The sequence below is a fragment of the Nematolebias whitei genome, chromosome 15 (assembly GCF_014905685.2).
Source record: "Nematolebias whitei isolate Nwh7 chromosome 15, NemWhi1, whole genome shotgun sequence".
Lineage (NCBI taxonomy): Eukaryota > Metazoa > Chordata > Actinopteri > Cyprinodontiformes > Rivulidae > Nematolebias > Nematolebias whitei.
In genome coordinates, this window is record NC_056512.1 from 2361763 (window position 1) to 2379780 (window position 18018).

The window sequence follows — 18018 nt, forward strand, 5'->3', positions numbered from 1 at the left end:
TGGTCTGGGAAGCTCAGTCCTCACCTCCTTCTACAGGTGTGCAGTGGAGAGCATCCTGTGCTCCAGCATCAACGTGTGGCATGGAGGCTGCACAGCTGCAGAAAGAAAAGCTTTGCAGAGAGTGGTGAAGGCTGCACAGAAGTCTGTTGGAGTCAGCCTCCCCACCATCACAGACATCTACACCTCTAGATGCAGGAAGAGGGCTACCTGCATCATGAAGGACCCCACTCACCCAGCACACACACTTTTTGCCCCACTCCCCTCAGGAAGGAGGTTGAGGAGCATTAAGTGTAGAACCACTAGACTGAAGAACAGCTTCTACCCTAAGGCTGTTAGACTCATGAATCTCTAACTAGAATAATCACTGTGAAAAATCACATCATGTTGCTGCTGATCTGTTTCAATGTTGTGTTCATGCATGCACATCCGTTCACACAGACTCATGTTCATGTTTGTGCTGATGTTCAATGTTTTATGTTATTAGTGCTTAGTGTATATTTAGTTGATATTTTTCTTAGTTCATATCTTAGATGTTATTACTGTTTTTCTTATACATTTTATTTTTGGATGTAACTGGGACCCTGTGTACATAATCTCGCTCCACCACATGTACCACATGAGGTGCGAATGACAATAAAGAAACTCTGACTCTGACTCTGATGTTTTCAACAGTTTTACAACATTCTATTGCATAAAAGGTAGAGACACAATTCAGCACATTCACCTCTCCCCAGCGTGGCTAGGCATGAACTAAGAAGAGTAGTGTGAACCTATGGGAAGTGGCGCAACAACAGGAAGTAAGAAAATAAAAACTTCCACACCAGAGCAAAGTACAATACATATACAAGGAAAACAAACTTACATGGACAGTAAAAAAATGGGTTTGAGAAGAAGATCTTTACACACCTATTACACCAAGATGCTTTCCATCCATCCGTCCATCCATCCATCCATTTTCTTCTGCTTATCCGGGGTCGGGTTGCGGGTAGCAACTTAAGTAGGGAGGCCCAGACTTCCCTCTCCCCTGCCACTTGGGCCAGCTCCTCTGGGGGAATCCCGAGGCGTTCCCAGGCCAGCCGAGAAACATAGTCCCTCCAGCGTGTCCTGGGTCTTCCTCTGGGCCTCCTCCCGGTGGGATGTGTCCGGAACACCTCACCAGGGAGGCGTCCAGGAGGCATCCTAAACAGATGCCCAAGCCACTTCAACTGGCTCCTCTCGACGTGGAGAAGCAGCGGCTCTACTCTGAGTCCCTCCCGGATGATCGAGCTTCTCACCCTATCTCTAAGGGAGATCCCAGACACCCTGCGGAGAAAACTCATTTCGGCCGCTTGTATCCAAGATCTCGTTCTTTCGGTCACAACCCAAAGCTCATGACCTTAGATGAGGGTAAGAACGTAGATCGATCGGTAAATTGAGTGCTTCGCCTTTTGACTCAGCTCTCTCTTCACCATGACAGACATGTACAGCGCCTGCTTCACTGCAGACGCTGCACCTATCCGCCTATCAATCTCACACTCCATTTTTCCCTCATTCGTGAACAAGACACCAAGATACTTGAACTCCTCCACTTGGGGCAGGACTTCCTCCCTGACCCAGAGAGGGCATTCTACCCTTTTTTTCCAGCTCAAGACCATGGCCTCAGATTTGGAGGAACTGATCTTCATCCCGGCTGTGTCACACTCGGCTGCAAACCGCTCGAGCGAAAGCTGTAGATCAAGATCTGATGAAGCCAATAGGACCACATCATCTTCAAAAAGCAGAGACGCGATCCTAAGGCCACCAAAACGGATTCCCTCACTATCTTGGCTGCACCTAGAAATTCTGTCCATAAAAGTTATGAACCGAATCAGTGACAAAGGGCAACCTTGGCGGACTCCAACTCTCACCGGGAACGGGCCCGACTTACTGCCGGCAATACGGACCAGGCTTTGACACCGGTCATACAGGGACCTAACAGCCCGTATCAAAGGGCCCAGTACCCCATACTCCCAGAGTACCTCCCACAGGGTTCCCTGAGGGACACGCTTGGTCGAATGCCTTCTCCAAGTCCACAAGACACATATAGAATGGTTGGGCAAACTCCCACGCACCCTCCAGGACCCTGCTGAGGGTATAGAGCTGGTCCAGTGTTCCAAGACCAGGACGAAAAACGCACTGCTCCTCCTGAATCCGAGGTTCGACTTTCCGACAACCCTCCTCTCCAGAACACCCGAATAGACCTTACCAGGGAGGCTTAAGAGCGTGATCCCCCTGTAGTTGGAACACACTCTACGGTCCCCCTTTCTGAATAGGGGGACCACCACCCCGGTCTGCCAATCCAAGGGAACTTCCCCCGATGTCCACACAATATTGCAGAATCGGGTAAGCCAACACAACCCTACAACATCCAGAGACTTAAGGAACTCCGGACGATTCTCATCCACCCCTGGGGCCTTGCCACCATGGAGCTTTTTAACCACCTCGGTAACGTCAGCACCAGAGATTGAAGGGCCCGACCCAGAGTCCCCAGGCTCCACTTCCTCAGTGGAAGACTTGCCGGTGGGATTGAGGATGTCTTCAAAATATTCCACCCACTGACCCACGACATCCCGAGTTGAGGTCAGCAGCACACCACCCCCACTATAAACAGTGTTGGTGGTGTACCGCTCCCCCCACCGAGATGCCGGATGGTAGACCAGAATTGCCTCGAAGCCGTGCGGAAGTCATTCTCCATGGCCTCTCCAAACTCCTCCCATGCTTGAGTTTTTGCCTCAGCGACCATCCAAGTCGCATGTGGGACCCTTCCAGGGTCATGCCGCTTAGGACTCCCGGTACCCATCAGCTGCTTCCAGGGTCCCACAGGCCAAATAGGCCCGATAGGACTCCTCCTTCAGCCTGACAGCATCCCTTACTGCCTGTGTCCACCACTGGGTTCGAGGGTTGCTGCTGCAACAGGCACGACAACCTTGCAGCCGCAGCTTCGGAAAGCTGCCTCGGCAATAGAGGCATGGAACATGACTCACTCGGACTCAATGTCCCCTACTTCCCCCAGAATGTGTTCCAAGTTCTCCCAGAGGTGGGAGTTAAAGCTCTGTCTCACTTTCCATCCAGCAAACAAAATAAATAAAAAACTGTTCTTTTTGTACTCCTGTCCAAAATCAGCCTGTGACAATGTATAGCAAGTCCTCATTATTATTAGTTCTGTTTGGTTACACCATTCATGATTGATCTCCCCATAATTTCTAAGAGCGCCCGTGGAATTGAAATTTAAAAAGGATACCCACTTTTGATCTGATATCTAAATAGCTTCTACTACATCCTAGTTTTACCCTCCTGCTGCCCTTGGTTCAAAAAGCCTCAGTGTTAAGAATGATGCCTCGTTGGTCATTTTGAGGCAAGGGCAACAGGAGGGTTCCATGTGTTCTTACCATCTGAAATTCTTCTCTTGAATCTAAGAATTGTAAACCATATTTTTGTTTTGTTTTCAGGATACCCTGTCCCCATCTTCATCATCAGACGAAGACGACAGTGAGAAGAAATGGAGGCGACATCAAATCTCTATAAGAAAAAAGCTCAATTTGTTCTTCAAAAAGAAGGTAAAAGAGAAGAAGGAGAGGGACAAAGAGCAGAGACCAGATGAAGGTGGCCCTCATCCTCAGAGGCCCACTGATCTGCCGACTGCTAAAGAACCAGACAGACCAGAGGCTATCCTCTCTCCCAGTAAGCTCTTTGGCTTTTAAAATCAGACGAAACACAAGAAAATTTGTAGAATTGTCAATTGTCCATTGAAAGATGCAAATGGTCTACATGTGTGATTCTCTGAGGCCAAGTCATTTCAACATTACGTGTTAACATAAAAAGTTCTGGTCAAACAAGATGATTTATACTTTACATCAGAATCCTTAACCTACATACAGTATTTTAATTTATGTTAATACAATTTTAATTTCAATTTCTTTATCAATTTTTCAACATGAGGCTTAAAAGAGAGATGAGCATTGACCATGAGTTCCAAGTATTTGTAAGGATAGACAAATCCAATAGGAACACCGGATAGATAATAGATAGATATCGTAGATAAGATAGAAGGAAGGGCTGCTGATACCAATTTCCTTTTTGAAAACAACATCCCTTTGGTTTAATCATCATTTAGAACCAGTTTGAGACAGAACAAATCTGACTGAATGATGTCTAATGCAGACTGTAAAAGCTGGAAACCCTTAGCAACAGATTTAGCTCGATAATAAGCAACTGTATTGTCAGCATAGAAATATAAGGATATGTCAAGAATGTTCTGACCTACCGTACATTACTTATGCAGATTGTAAAGGGAGTGGGTCCTAAGACTGAGCCTTGTGGTACACTATTGTTGACAGTTAAATAACTGGAAGAAGTACCATTGTGTAGACATTGCCTCCGATCTGAGATAATTAGAAAACCAACCAACAGTGTAATCTGAGAAACCAATGTCTGAGAGCTTATGACATAAGATGTCATGATCTACAGTATCAAAAGCTTTAGATAGTCTAAATAAAATGCAGCACAGTAGTCCTTAGTAGGGGTGAGTGATATGGCTCAAATACAATATCGTGATATTTCAGAGCATTCTAATGATAACGATAAATTTTGTCATATAAAAAAACAGAAATCGTAGTTGTTCATTTGATTAAATTAATTTTAATTAATTAATTTAATCGTTCATTGTGCTGTGTTGTTTCCTGAAACCAGATTGATGGGAAGGTAAGATGTTAAAAGAATCCAAATACTTGGACTTGAGTATTTATCAATTTTTCTGAAACCTTAGCTAGAATACAGAGTTTGGAGAGTGGTTGATATTTTTTCAGTATAGTGGGGTCTCCTCCCTTCAGTAAAGGTAGAACAAAAGCTTTTTTCCAATCATTTATTTTCCATTCAACCTTTATACAGGTTAGTCTAACTGAGTTGTGAGGACTCATTAACAAGAGACCTGTTTTAAACAAAGAGCACTGATGAGGTACAGACAACAATAAACAATCATAAAAGTAGGGATGCACGGATCCACTTTTTTTTTTTAAACTTTTGATCTGATCGCAATACTTAAATTTGGATGTCGGCCAATACCGATACCATTCCGATATTATCAGTATTGATTTTATATGATGTAATAATCTCCTCTCTATAGGCAAGTACAATTTGTACAACTATATGAATGAATGGGGAAAAAAAAGATCTCACTTGTAAATGAATCTTTGAGGCTCAATGTGATTTATCTGTCTAAAATAAAGGTTGAATGAATATGCATGCATGTCCACAAAGGCAATTTGAGGTAAGTTTTATTAATGTTGGATACGTTTCAAAGTTAGAATTAAATCCTGCTAACACAAAACCTGTTTTTGTTTTTATTCCTAGCTTTAAAGTGGATATTAACGTGATTAAAAGGCTTTAAACATCTGCTAAGTTCATGGCATAAACCAACACAGACATGCTCCTGTTTTTAGTATTTTACATCGCTTTATAATGTAGCTGTTTTTGTTTCGTTTTTTTATACACAGTATATAATTTTCTTGTATTTTATTTTCAATTCATATGCTTTTTTATGATTGTCTGCTGTTGTACTGAAAAATATCTCCTGGAGGGAAAAATATATATTTTGGCTGAAAGTGTTCACTCAAGCTGTGAATTCCTTCGTTTTTTACAACTGATGGTGGTTGGTCATTAATTACGGTGAATTTTAGCAAATTATCGGTAAACGTTCGAGCTCCGTGGCTTCAGCGGCATGTTATTCTCATTCAATCCAAAGCAGGCAAACTGATTTTGGTCAGCCCTGCTCAGTCTGCCCCTCCTCTGAGACTGGCAGACTGGGCGGGGCAGATTGAGCGCGGCTGAGTGAAATCAGACTACCTGCTTCGGATTGAACTAGAAGAACACACCACTGAAGCCACGGAGCTTGAATGTCCAACGTAAAACTAACTTTACCGCGGTTTAATGTGGCGCAATGTTTGATTAAGTTTGTTGTATTGTAGGTTGTGACGGAGCTTCCTCCTCTCGGTACAGCGGCTTTGCAGACATTGCACTTTGCTGTCTTGCTTTGTGACGTTTCTAGTGTAAAATACTTCCACACAGCGGACATGTTTTGATGAAAAGTTGGTTAGCCTAATTGTCTGTATATAAGCCACTATATGCAGGAGCATCTTAATTATGCATTTTTTTCACATTTTGCAAAATTTATATATTTTTTTATTTTGACAGACTTCCTGTTGTTTCTCAGCAGCTTCATGAATGGGTCAAAACAGCATCTCATTGGTCATTAAGGTTGCACTTCTGGTCACATGATGACAGAGTAGGTAGAGTTATGGTAGTTAATTCTGAAACCATGACCTAGAATCGTAGCACATCTGATTACCTGCGGGCATTTTCCCTGTGTTTCAAATACCTGCCCCAAAGAGGGGTGAGGTGTTGGGAGCCAAGAGCACCCAGCCTTGTCAAAAGTAAATCATAGACATTGGCTCCAAGATACAAGTGCATTAATGAGGCTTCCTGTTTATAGTAAGCAAAGGTATAAAAAAAAAAGGTGCTAAATTCTTCAGATCATCCATCCATCCATCCATTTTCTTTACCCGCTTATTCCATTTTGGGTCACGGGGGTCGCCGGTGCCCATGTCCAGCAATCACTGTGCGAGGGGCGGGGGACACCCTGGACGGGTCGCAAGTCCATCACAGGGCCACATAGAGACAAACGAGACAAACAAACATTCACTTTCTCATTCACACCTAGGGACAATTTTAGAGTTACCAATCAGCCTAACATGCATGTTTTTGGTCTGTGGGAGGAAACCGGAGCACCCGGAGAAAACCCACGCATGCACGGAGAGAACATGCAAACTCCACCCAGAAAGGCCCCTGGACCGGGGTTTGAACCAAGGACCTGCTCGCTGAGAGGCAGCAGCTCTACCAGTTGCGCCACCGTGCTGCCTTCTTCAGATCAATTACTGTATTTTATGCCTCGTGACAGCCAGTGTGTGCACAGAGGACGGAGAACAGAGCGATGGGTGCTTTTTTTTTTAAGCCGTGTTAAAGCTGCCCCCCTCCTTCAGTTGTTCAAGATGTGAGCTCAGCTGAGCAGAAGTGCTCTAAGCAGTCAAGTCTACATATTTTAATAAAAGTTTTAAAGTTCTTTGTGTGACATATTTCTGTGTACGGTACGTGTGTTTAAATACAGAGACCTACCGTAATTTTAAGCTCACATCCAAACATTAAATGGAGCAGAGACAACAGGTGGGGCTGTACAATGAATCCCCGCGGCTTAACAGCCGGGGCATCTTATTTATTTACAAAATTATGAATTTTCTTATATTTCATTTGTGCGGCTTTTACACAGCTGCGCTTTGTAGTCCAAGCATTACGGTACTGTATTTACTCACGTTTCAGCTGGCTGCAAATTATGAAATGGATTTCTTGAATGTGAGGCAGGTCTTGTTACTCTGGGTTTCAGGAAATACACCTGTGTTCTGTAGGGTTTTGTCATTTTCCTTCCACCAGGTTCCTGAAGGCAGGGGCGGCGCTGATGAGCAGCTGCAGCTGAGACCATTTTCCCTAATTGGTGCCAGGAATACTTAAGGCTCCAGTTGAGCTCCAGTCATTGCTGGAGCATTGTTCTACCTGCCGGTACATATGCCTCCAGCCCTGTATAGTGTTCAAAGATTGAAAAGACTTACCTTGTTTTGTGTCCACATTTTCAGAGTCTTGATGTCCTGGATCCCGTCTTGTATTTTGAAGTATTGAAGAAGACCCTGAGGATAAACTTACTTGTGTTTCCTCGTGCTCAGCTGCCTGCACACTCATTCCACCACTTGCCTTTGCAGTCTGCCTGGTCATCATCCTGGAAGGAGAAAAACCCTCAGCCTGTCCATCAGCCATCCTAACTACTTTCACTGTAAGCCTCTCAAAGACCTTGAATATTCAGTTGTTGGATCATCTCCTCGTCATAAAGTAATCCTCCTCCTCTGTCTTCACAGACCCAGATCATGTTTGTAAATAGTTTATTTTTCACTCACTGTAAAATAAACATTGTTCAATTACGTCTGAGTTTGGTTCTGTTTTCCTCTCAGTCTGTTCACTTGGGTAACTCCACATTACAACAGAATGCTCCAGCCAGAAATCACCCAGAACATGACTGAGAGAGAACAGTCCCAACACTCACTGTCCTCACAGGCAAAGCGCATCGACAACCATGATGTGACCCTACAACAGATCCTGGAATTACAGAAAAGTAATCAGTTCAACCTTCAGGAAATGGGAGGTATGGTTTTTGCTTTAACTCAAAGAGTTTCTACTCTGTTACCTACGTCCCAAAGAGTTCCACCAGAGAACCTCAATCCTCGAGCCGCAACCAGAGATGTGGACACCCAGCCCAGTGAGATAACTTTCAGACCCTCTGATTTTTTTTTTCTGGTGATCCCGATCACTGTGGTGGTTTTCTTCTGCAGTGTCGCTTGGCTTTTAATCAAGCTCCTAAAACTTATTCTTCAGACGCTTCCAAAATAACGTACATTGTAAACCAATTGAAAGGGGATGCTCTTCGATGGGCCAACGCCCACCTGTCAACTCGATCTGTCGAGACTCTAACTTTTGCCTGTTTTTTAAAAGATTTTGAACTTGTGTTTGATCATCCACTCCAGCAGGAGGAAGCAGTGAAGCGCCTCCTGACACTACGGCAAGGCAGAAGGTCCGTCGCCGAATATGCCCTCGAGTTCCGGATTACTGCAGCTCAAACTAAATGGGATGAGTTGGTTCTAAGAGGTACTTTTCTTCATTCATTGTCCGATTACATTAAAGATCAGATTGCCGCCCGAGACGAACCCAAGTTTGAATGATTTAATAAAGTTGGCCACTCGTCTGGATAATCGCCGATTAGAACGTAATCGGGAGAAGAACTACAATTCCCAGAGACCCCCTGTTTCCGGGTTGCGTCACACGCCGAAAAGCTACGGCTACTACACTGCCGGCTCAGCTCCTGTTTCTGAGGCTCGTTTTACACAAAAGGAATCCAGTCATTCTTCAACTTCTAACGAAGCCGAGACAGAACCTATGGAGATCGGACGAACTCATCTAACACCAGAAGAGAAACGGGAACATATAAAAGCGCGAGCCTGCATGTATTGTGGTAAGCTTGGACATTTTGTTGCTCGCTGCCCGCTTCGGGGAAACGAACATTCTCACCATTAAGGCAGGAGATCCTGGTGGGAAATTCTTCTCTTTCTCCTGCACCTCGTTTAACCCTCCTAGTGACTATTTTATCTAAACAATGTCAACTTCCTATTGTAGCACTCATCGATTCCGGAGCGGAACAAAATCTCATCAGCAGAGACTTGGTGACCCAGCAAGGCTTACCTACCCAGAACCAACCGACCCCAATGAGAGTTACCGGAATCACTGGACAAAATCTCACCCAGATACACAACCTGACTCAGGACATTCATTTTATCACCTCAGGAAATCACCACGAGCGGGGTAGGTTCTTCATTTTTGACTCTCCTTCTTCACAACTTATATTGGGTTTCCCTTGGTTAAAGACTCACAACCCCATAATTAACTGGGAGACAAAAAGAATTGAAAAATGGAGCTCTTTTTGTTTAATTGTTTACGGTCAGCCATTTCCTTCTCATGTAAGAAGAAAGAGGAGATACCCGAAGAGTCTGATTTATCTAATATTCCGTCCGCATACTTTGATCTTAAATCCGCATTTAGTAAATCTCAGGCACTATCTTTGCTTCCTCACAGACTGTATGATTGTGCCATTAATCTGCTGCCGGGAGCTCCTCTCCCCTCAAGCAGACTGTTTAACCTTTCAGGCCCAGAAAAAGAGACTATGAAGAATTACATAGTCATTAAATTCCGGTATTATTCGTCCCTCTACTTCCCCTGTGGGAGGAGGATTTTTTTTTGTCTCTAAGAAAGATAAGACGTTAAGACCCTGCATTGATTATAGAGGGCTTAATCAGATTACTGTGAAAAGTAAGTACCCCCTGCTTCTGATCGACTCTATCTATGAACAACTTCATTCGGCCACTATTTTCACTAAACTGGACCTTCGTAACGCTTACCATCTTGTGAGAATAAAAGAGGGAGACGAGTAGAAGACAGCCTTCAAGACCCCGTTAGGACATTTCGAATACCTGGTAATGCCTTTTGGCCTTACCAACGCCCCAGCAGTTTTTCAGGCCCAAGTTAATGATGTCCTCCATGATTTTCTTAACCAGTTTGTCTTTGTGTACCTGGATGACATTCTCATTTACTCCACTGACCCTATACAACACACCCAACATGTCAGGTCAGTTCTGCAAAGAATTTTCGAAAATCAACTCTATATGAAGGCTGAAAAGTGCGAGTTTCACGTCTCCACAGTCTCATTTCTTGGTTTTGTTTTTGAAGGAGGACAATATCGCACAGCCCCCAACAAGGTTAAGGCAGTGGTGGATTGGCCCATCCCGGAGAACCGAAAGCAGCTGCAATGATTCCTGGGCTTCGCCAATTTTTACAGGAGGTTCATGAAAGGGTACAGTCAGGTTGACAGCCCCCCTCACTCAGCTCACCTCCACACTACGGACCTTCAAGTGGACTCCCGAAGCAGGTTCAGCCTTCAGCAAGCTCAAGGATCTGTTCTATTTTGCATAAGCTTCGCCCTTTAAGGCTGTTGCTGATGGGTTTATCCCGATATGCGAAGCATTGCACTGAAAAATTTAGTCCACGCCCACCTGCTGTGTGGGCCCCACCTGGTCCGTATAAATTACGTTAAGAGCGGGAAATCGGCTCCCCATTTTTTCTTCAGCAAGCTAATAGCACTGTCAGAAGAACGAAGAAGGAAAGTTGTGTAGATGACCAACCTTTGTTAAGAATGTTTGGCCCGGCACGTCGACCTCCGGTCGTCCGGTGAGCTCTCCTCCCTGAGGAGAAGCTGACGAGCAGTCTTGTTTTAAGGTAAGCGCCGAGGAATATTTCTCAGTGACAGGTCGCTACACGCTGGACAACGCCATCTTATAATTTTCCTCTTATCGCCGACCCTCGGAGCGAATCGGATGGTTCCTCCGGGACAGGCGGCGCTCAGCTGCAGCCCCCCGCTGCTCATTCCCTCCTGGAGAGCGTAGTGTCGGTGGAGGGGGGCCGAGTGAATGCTCACCCCATCCTACCTCGTTTCGCATCTGTGATCACACCGCTCCCGGCCGACGGTGCCCTTTGGGGTTGCCCTGCATAACCCAGGAGGCAGCTGACATGAAGGGACCCTTTCTTACGTCCCACGCCTTTTCCCGCCTGTTCGGATGATCCGGTGGGAAGGTTGTTTTTACTAGGTTCCATTCCGGCTCACCGTTCTGATCCATCTGGCCTTGTTTTCCCAACAGGACGTCCTACGGGCGAGGCCACAGCCAGTTTTTCCTGGTAGATTGGGGAAAAAAAAAAAGATGGCTCTAGAGGAATGGCGACATTGTTTAGAGGGCACTGATGTTCCGTTTCTAATATGGACTGATCACAAAAACTTGGTTTACATTCAAAATGCTAAACATCTTAATCCCAGGCAAGCGAGATGGTCACTATTTTTTGCTCGATTTAACTTCTGTCTCACCTACAGACCCGGATCCAAAAATGTCAAACCGGATGCTCTCTCTCGCCAATTCTCAGCATCAGATGACGGTGAAAGGGAGGTCAGCATCATCCCTTCATCCTGTATGGCCGGTGCACTCTCATGGCCCATCACTGAGGAGGTCCTGGAGGCTCAAAAGGTGGAACCTGATCCCAAGACCAGCCCCAAGGACAGGATGTTTGTTCCCTCAGCGGTGAAGGCCCGTGTCCTCGACTGGGTCCACACCAACAAATTGTCATGCCATCCAGGAACCAACTGCATGTTGGCTCTAATAAAGAGACACTTTTGGTGGCCCACTATGAGCCAAGATGTTAAAGAATTTGTCTCCGCCTGTCAGACCTGCAACAGAAACAAGAGTGGACATAAACCACCCGCAGGCTTACTTCAGCCCCTCCCTACTCCTAGTCGGCCGTGGTCCCACATTTCGTTGGACTTTGTTACTGGGTTACCTCCGTCAGCAGGCCATACAGTCATTCTCACTATTATCGACAGATTCTCCAAGGCTGTCCACCTTGTTCCCCTGACCAAGCTACCCTCCGCTTTTGAGACAGCCCAGTTTTTGGTACAACATGTCTTCTGTATTCATGGCATTCCTGTTGATGTGGTGTCCGACAGAGGTCCACAGTTCATTTCTCAGGTTTGGAAAGCTTTTTGTAATTCTTTGGGTGCTTCGTCTAGCCTCACGTCTGGTTATCATCCCCAGTCTAACGGCCAATCGGAGAGATGCAACCAAGAGAACGAGTCTACCCTCCGGTGTATCATTCAGGAGAACCCATCTGCATGGTCGCAACACTTGGTCTGGGTAGAGTATGCCCACAACACACATACCTCTTCTGCTACCGGGTTATCTCCATTTGAGGCCTCCCTGGGTTATACACCCCCTCTCTTCCCCAGTCAGGAAGTTGAAGTTGCTGTACCATCTGTACAGCACTATTTCAGACGCTGGAGACGCATCTGGCATCAAACTAAGGCAGCATTACTTCGCACCATGGCTACAAACAAGAAGATGGCAGATCGCCACCGTTCCAAGGCCCCATCCTACTCAGTCGGCCAACAGGTATGGCTGTCCACCAGAGACATTAATTTAAAGGATTACCCCAAGAAGTTGGCTCCCCGGTTCAATGGACCTTTTCTTATTGTCAGGATCATTAATCCTTCTGCTGTCAGATTGAGTCTACCTGCTTCTATGCGCATCCATCCAACCTTCCATGTTTCGCAGATCAAACCTGTTCTAGAGAGCCCTCTGTGCCCTCCCTGCTCCCCCCCCCCCCCCGTCTCATTGACAATCATCCTGCATTCTCGGTATGTCGTATCCTAGATGTACGACGCAGGGGTAGGGGGTTCCTGTACTTAGTGGACTGGGAGGGATATGGACCGGAAGAACGGTCCTGGATCCCCAGATCCTTCATCCTGGACCCCAGCCTTATCACCAATTTTTTTAGAGATCACCCTGAAAAGCGCCCGCGATCGCCAGGAGGCGATTCTTGAGAGGGGGGGTTCTGTAGGGTTTTGTCATTTTCCTTCCACCAGGTTCCTGAAGGCAGGAGCGGCGCTGATGAGCAGCCGCAGCTGAGACCATTTTCCCTAATTGGTGCCAGGAATACTTAAGGCTCCAGTTGAGCTCCAGTCATTGCTGGAGCATTGTTCTACCTGCCGGTACATATGCCTCCAGCCCTGTATAGTGTTCAAAGATTGAAAAGACTTACCTTGTTTTGTGTCCACATTTTCAGAGTCTTGATGTCATGGATCCTGTCCTGTATTTTGAAGTATTGAAGAAAACCCTGAGGATAAACTTACCTGTGTTTCCTGGTGCTCAGCTGCCTGCACACTCTTTCCACCACTTGCCTTTGCAGTCTGCCTGGTCATCATCCTGGAAGGAGAAAAACCCTCAGCCTGTCCATCAGCCATCCTAACTACTTTCACTGTAAGCCTCTCAAAGACCTTGAATATTCAGTTGTTGGATCATCTCCTCATCATAAAGTAATCCTCCTCCTCTGTCTTCACAGACCCAGATCCTGTTTGTAAATAGGTTTTTTTTCACTCACTGTAAAATAAACATTGTTCAATTACGTCTGAGTTTGGTTCTGTTTTCCTCTCAGTCTGTTCACTTGGGTAACTCCACATTACAACATGTTCAGGAAATCCATTCCATATTTTGAAGCCAAATTGCAGAGCTGAAGGCAGGGAATCACATGTGGAGATGTTTCAGCAGACACAGACATTCATTCAACCTTTATTTAGACAGGTTAATTCCATTGAGCCTCGAGGACTCATTTACAAGAGAGACCTGATTTCAACAAAGACAAGCGTCATGAATCAAAAATCTCTGCAGGTTGGATTGGAAAAATCCAATGCGTAAATTATGCTGGTATTGGAACCCGCTATCGGATCGGCCCCATCCCTACATAAAATCATATAAAATCAAAAGTAAATCAAATAAATTATATAAAAAATAAATAAACTAAACTACATTATAAAGCAATGTCTTCTTCTTCTTCTTTTGGCTTTTCCCTCTTCAGTGGTTACCACAGCGAGTCATCCTCCACTTTGTCCTCTGTATACTCTGTCCTCACTCCAACTACCTCCATTTCCTCTCTAACTGCATCCATATATCTCCTCTTTGTCTTTTTCCTGGCAGATGCATTTGTAACATCCTTCTACCAATATACCCACTGTCCCTCATCTGGACATGTCCAAGCCATATAAGTCTGGCCTCTCTAGCTTTATCTCCCAGTTGTTCAACCTGTGCTGTACCTCTGATGATCTCATTCCTAATCTTATCTATCCTTGTCACTCCTAAGGAGAACCTCAACAACTTCATTTACGCCTCTTCCATTTTGCTCCTGTCTTTTTGTCAATGCCACTGTCTCCAGACCATACAACATACTGTAGCTGACCTCACAACTGTCTTTTAAACTTTTCCTTTGACCTTTGCTGACACCTCTGGTTGTCAGCAGCAAACTGGTTGATCCACTCTGAGAAGGTGCTATTTATAAGACTGAGCTGAATACAGCTCCTCAGACTGAAGAAGTCTTTCGGATGAAAGACGAAACGTTTCTACATTTTTTTTAATTTGTTTTACTTTATTTTGTTTTTTGAATGTCCAGAGGACCAGACTTAACTTTTTTAGATTTTTCTACCTGGATTATTGAGCATGCATCAGGATACTTTGCTGACACTCTTTTGTCACAAATTATAGTGTACGTTATAAAATACTAAACACAGGAACATGTCTGCATTGATTTTTACAATGAACTTGGTTGTTTAAAATCTTTTAGAGTGGTTGAAGTCGACAACTTCAGATCTTTATGAAAGGTATTCAAGGTTATAGGAGGGGAGTAAGGGAAATAATTTTTGCCAAGTTTGGTCTGCACTGAGGGAACACTGCAGATAATTATGTCTTGAGATCGCACGCTGTAGCTGCACTTATGAAGTGACATGTTGGAGGAGATGTTCAAGGATTCAAGGTTCATTATTTGTCATTTGCACCCCATGTGGTACATGTGGTGGAACGAAATTATGTACACAGGGTCCCAGTTACATACAACAATAAAATGTAAAAGAAAAACAGCAAGAAGCTCTAAGATACAAACTAAGAAAAACATCACCTAAATATACACTAAGCACTAGTAGCATAAAAACATTACGCCGAACAGCAGCACAAACATGAGTCTGTGTGAGCAGATGAGCACGCATGAACACATCAACATGAAACAGATCAGCAGCAACATGATGTAATATTTTCACAGTGATTATTCTGGTTAGAGATTCATGAGTCTAACAGCCTCAGGGTAGAAGCTGTTCCTCAGTCTAGTGGTTCCACACTTTGAAATGTTCCTCAACCTCCTTCCTGAGGGGAGTGGGGCAAAAAGTGTGTGTGCTGGGTGAGTGGGGTCCTTCGTGAAGCAATTGACCCTCCTCCTGCATCTGGAGGTATAGATTTTAGTGATTTTGTGATTTTTGTCTCTCTTGAAAATGAGTTCTCGTGACTCAATGCGACCACCTGTATAAATAAAGGGAAAATAAAAATAAAATAAAAAAATTGGATTTTTGTGGTGTTTTTTGAAACAGATCACCCTCCTCAGTTCTACACTGAGGTTGCTGGGAAACTGGAAAAGATTGCCAAGAAGTCTACCAAGATAAAGATACTGAGTCCAGTCCTAAACCCACCAGCAGGTAATCCCACTTCTACACACACAAAGATCCCAGCTGAAGAAGGAAATTTTAAATCTGAAGAGAGCAGCCAGTCGGCTTTGATTTGAAGCTTTAAATGGTCTTTGTCATTCAGTGTAGTAATTTTAACTGTGGCTGTAGAAAGAAAAGTGAGTTTTGTTATGTTGTAAAAACATGGATATGTCCTTACACACAGTGGACATACAAATCCTTCTGTCCACACACTTTAAATGACCAGGTTTTTGTGGTGTTAAAAAAATAAAACCATGACCACGTATTTAAAACATTTTTCACTTTTATTGTGACATGTACTGTATTCTGTACTATTCAACTGACAATTTAAATCCATTTCAAAGATAATGTGAAGTAAACATTTTTAGGCCAAAATATATGTCTTATACAGAAAGCAAAGAGTCTGCAATAGTCTAGGTAAAGACTCCCACATACTCGGGCATACTTCACTCCACAGAGGTCCACACATACTCGAGGCAGACTCCACGCAGACTCGAAGTGGATGTCCGCAAGCCATGTCACAAAAAGATCGCTTTTTATGTACACGTACTCGGTGTCGCACAATAAACTGCCCGGCGACGGACTGTTTTATATGCAACACTAATGTATTAAATTCCCCATTTTCATCCCTGGTCTAATTTAATGGCCTTTTTTTTTTTGCCAAGAGGCAAGAGATCTGTTCCTCCTCGTCCGTTGATGCCATGATTGAAATTATGAGAAATGAAGGAATTTGTCACGAGAGAATTAAAATCTGGCCTAGCTAATGAAGGGTTTGGGGTGTTCAAAATGACCTGAGCACAGAATTTCAGGAGCACTTCACCTTAGTATTAAAGATTTAATTGAGACAAAGTTAAAGTATGCAGATATTACATGTAATCAGAGTGCAGTCTGAGGAACAAAGTCAGAGCGAACCTTGCCTGGTCAATCAGCCTGGTTTGTTAAACCAAACCCTGTGTCTGAGCAAGATTTATAGGTTTCTCATGTCCCGCCCTTTCAGGTTCGGACAGACTTGTGATTGGATGTCAAAACCTCTTGATGGTCCGAGTGACACCATGTTCAGCCACTCAGGAGCAGATCTTATCTCCATGGTAACTCCGAAGGCCGCAAACAGCCTTCTGCTCATTCTTCTACTGATAAGGGTTGATTTACGAGCTTTGTTTTGGAACGCAGGACACTTTCTCTTAGCTGTAGTCTGGCTTTCGTCTGTATAGAGTTTTAAAACATGTTTTCTGTGTGTCTGAACTATTATTAATGTGAGAGCATAAATACTCAACCTATGTTAAGTATAAAGTATATGAATGTTGTGATTTAGCGTTATTTATGTTAATCAATGTGTGAGCAGTGTGTATCCTTAGCACTTGTGAGATTATATATAACATGAAGTAATTAGTGTATGTCTAAAAAAGTTAAATCTGGTCCTCTGGACATTGAAAAAAAAACAAAGCAAAACAACAAAAAAATGTAGAAACGTTTCGTCTCTCATCCGAGAGACTTCCTCAGTCTGAGGTGCTGTTTTCAGCTCAGTCTCTTAAATAGCACCTTCTCAGAGTGGATCAACCAGTTTGCTGCTGACAACCAAAACCAGCTGATCACATGCTCAAGAAGGACCATCAGCCCAACAATGGATCATTAGCACCTGATGGCTGTTTACTGTTCACAGAGGGCTGAGTGATACTAGCAATCATAGCATTGTAAGAGGGGGACAATTGAACACGTAGGCCTCCACCCCTGTTTAATGATGGACGGTTTCTTTTCACAAAGATGGCCTCCTTTACTTCTCTCTCAAACCATCGTTCCTCTCTATCCAGGATGTGCACATCTTCATCCCTGAAAGAGTGACCGCTGGCCTGGAGATGATTGTAGACCTCAGAGTCCTGGCCTGATGATGTTGATCTTCTGTGCTGGGCCATCCTTTTGGCCGGTGGCTGTTTTGTTTCCCCGATGTAAGACTGATCACAGCCCTCCTGACACTGAACAGCATACACAACATTACTCTGTTTGTGCCGGGGGACTGGATCTTTGGGATGAACCAGTCTTTGCCGTAATGTATTTTGGGGTTTAAAAGCCACTGGGACATTATGTTTAGAAAATAAACGTCTCAGTTTCTCTGATACTCCCTCAACATATGGAATGACCACTGGTCTGGGTCTGGGTTCCTCCTTTTCACCTGTTGGCTGACTGGAGTCCTGTTTGGGTTTCTTCTCTGCTTTCAGGAAGGCCCAGTTAGGATATCCACATTG

General features: G+C 44.3%; 2 long non-coding RNA genes across 2 annotated transcripts in view; both read left to right on the forward strand.

The window, feature by feature from the left end:
* LOC119422004 overlaps positions 1-3671 on the forward strand; it is a 54344-nt gene extending 50673 nt beyond the window's left edge. The window contains exon 3 of the long non-coding RNA XR_005187387.1: positions 3468-3671. This is a non-coding gene — a long non-coding RNA (uncharacterized LOC119422004). The remainder of the gene's footprint in view (positions 1-3467) is intronic.
* The window catches only part of LOC119422005, a 49623-nt gene continuing 35275 nt past the window's right edge, over positions 3671-18018 (forward strand). Inside the window, exons 1-2 of the long non-coding RNA XR_005187388.1 lie at positions 3671-3699; positions 15665-15769. This is a non-coding gene — a long non-coding RNA (uncharacterized LOC119422005). The remainder of the gene's footprint in view (positions 3700-15664; positions 15770-18018) is intronic.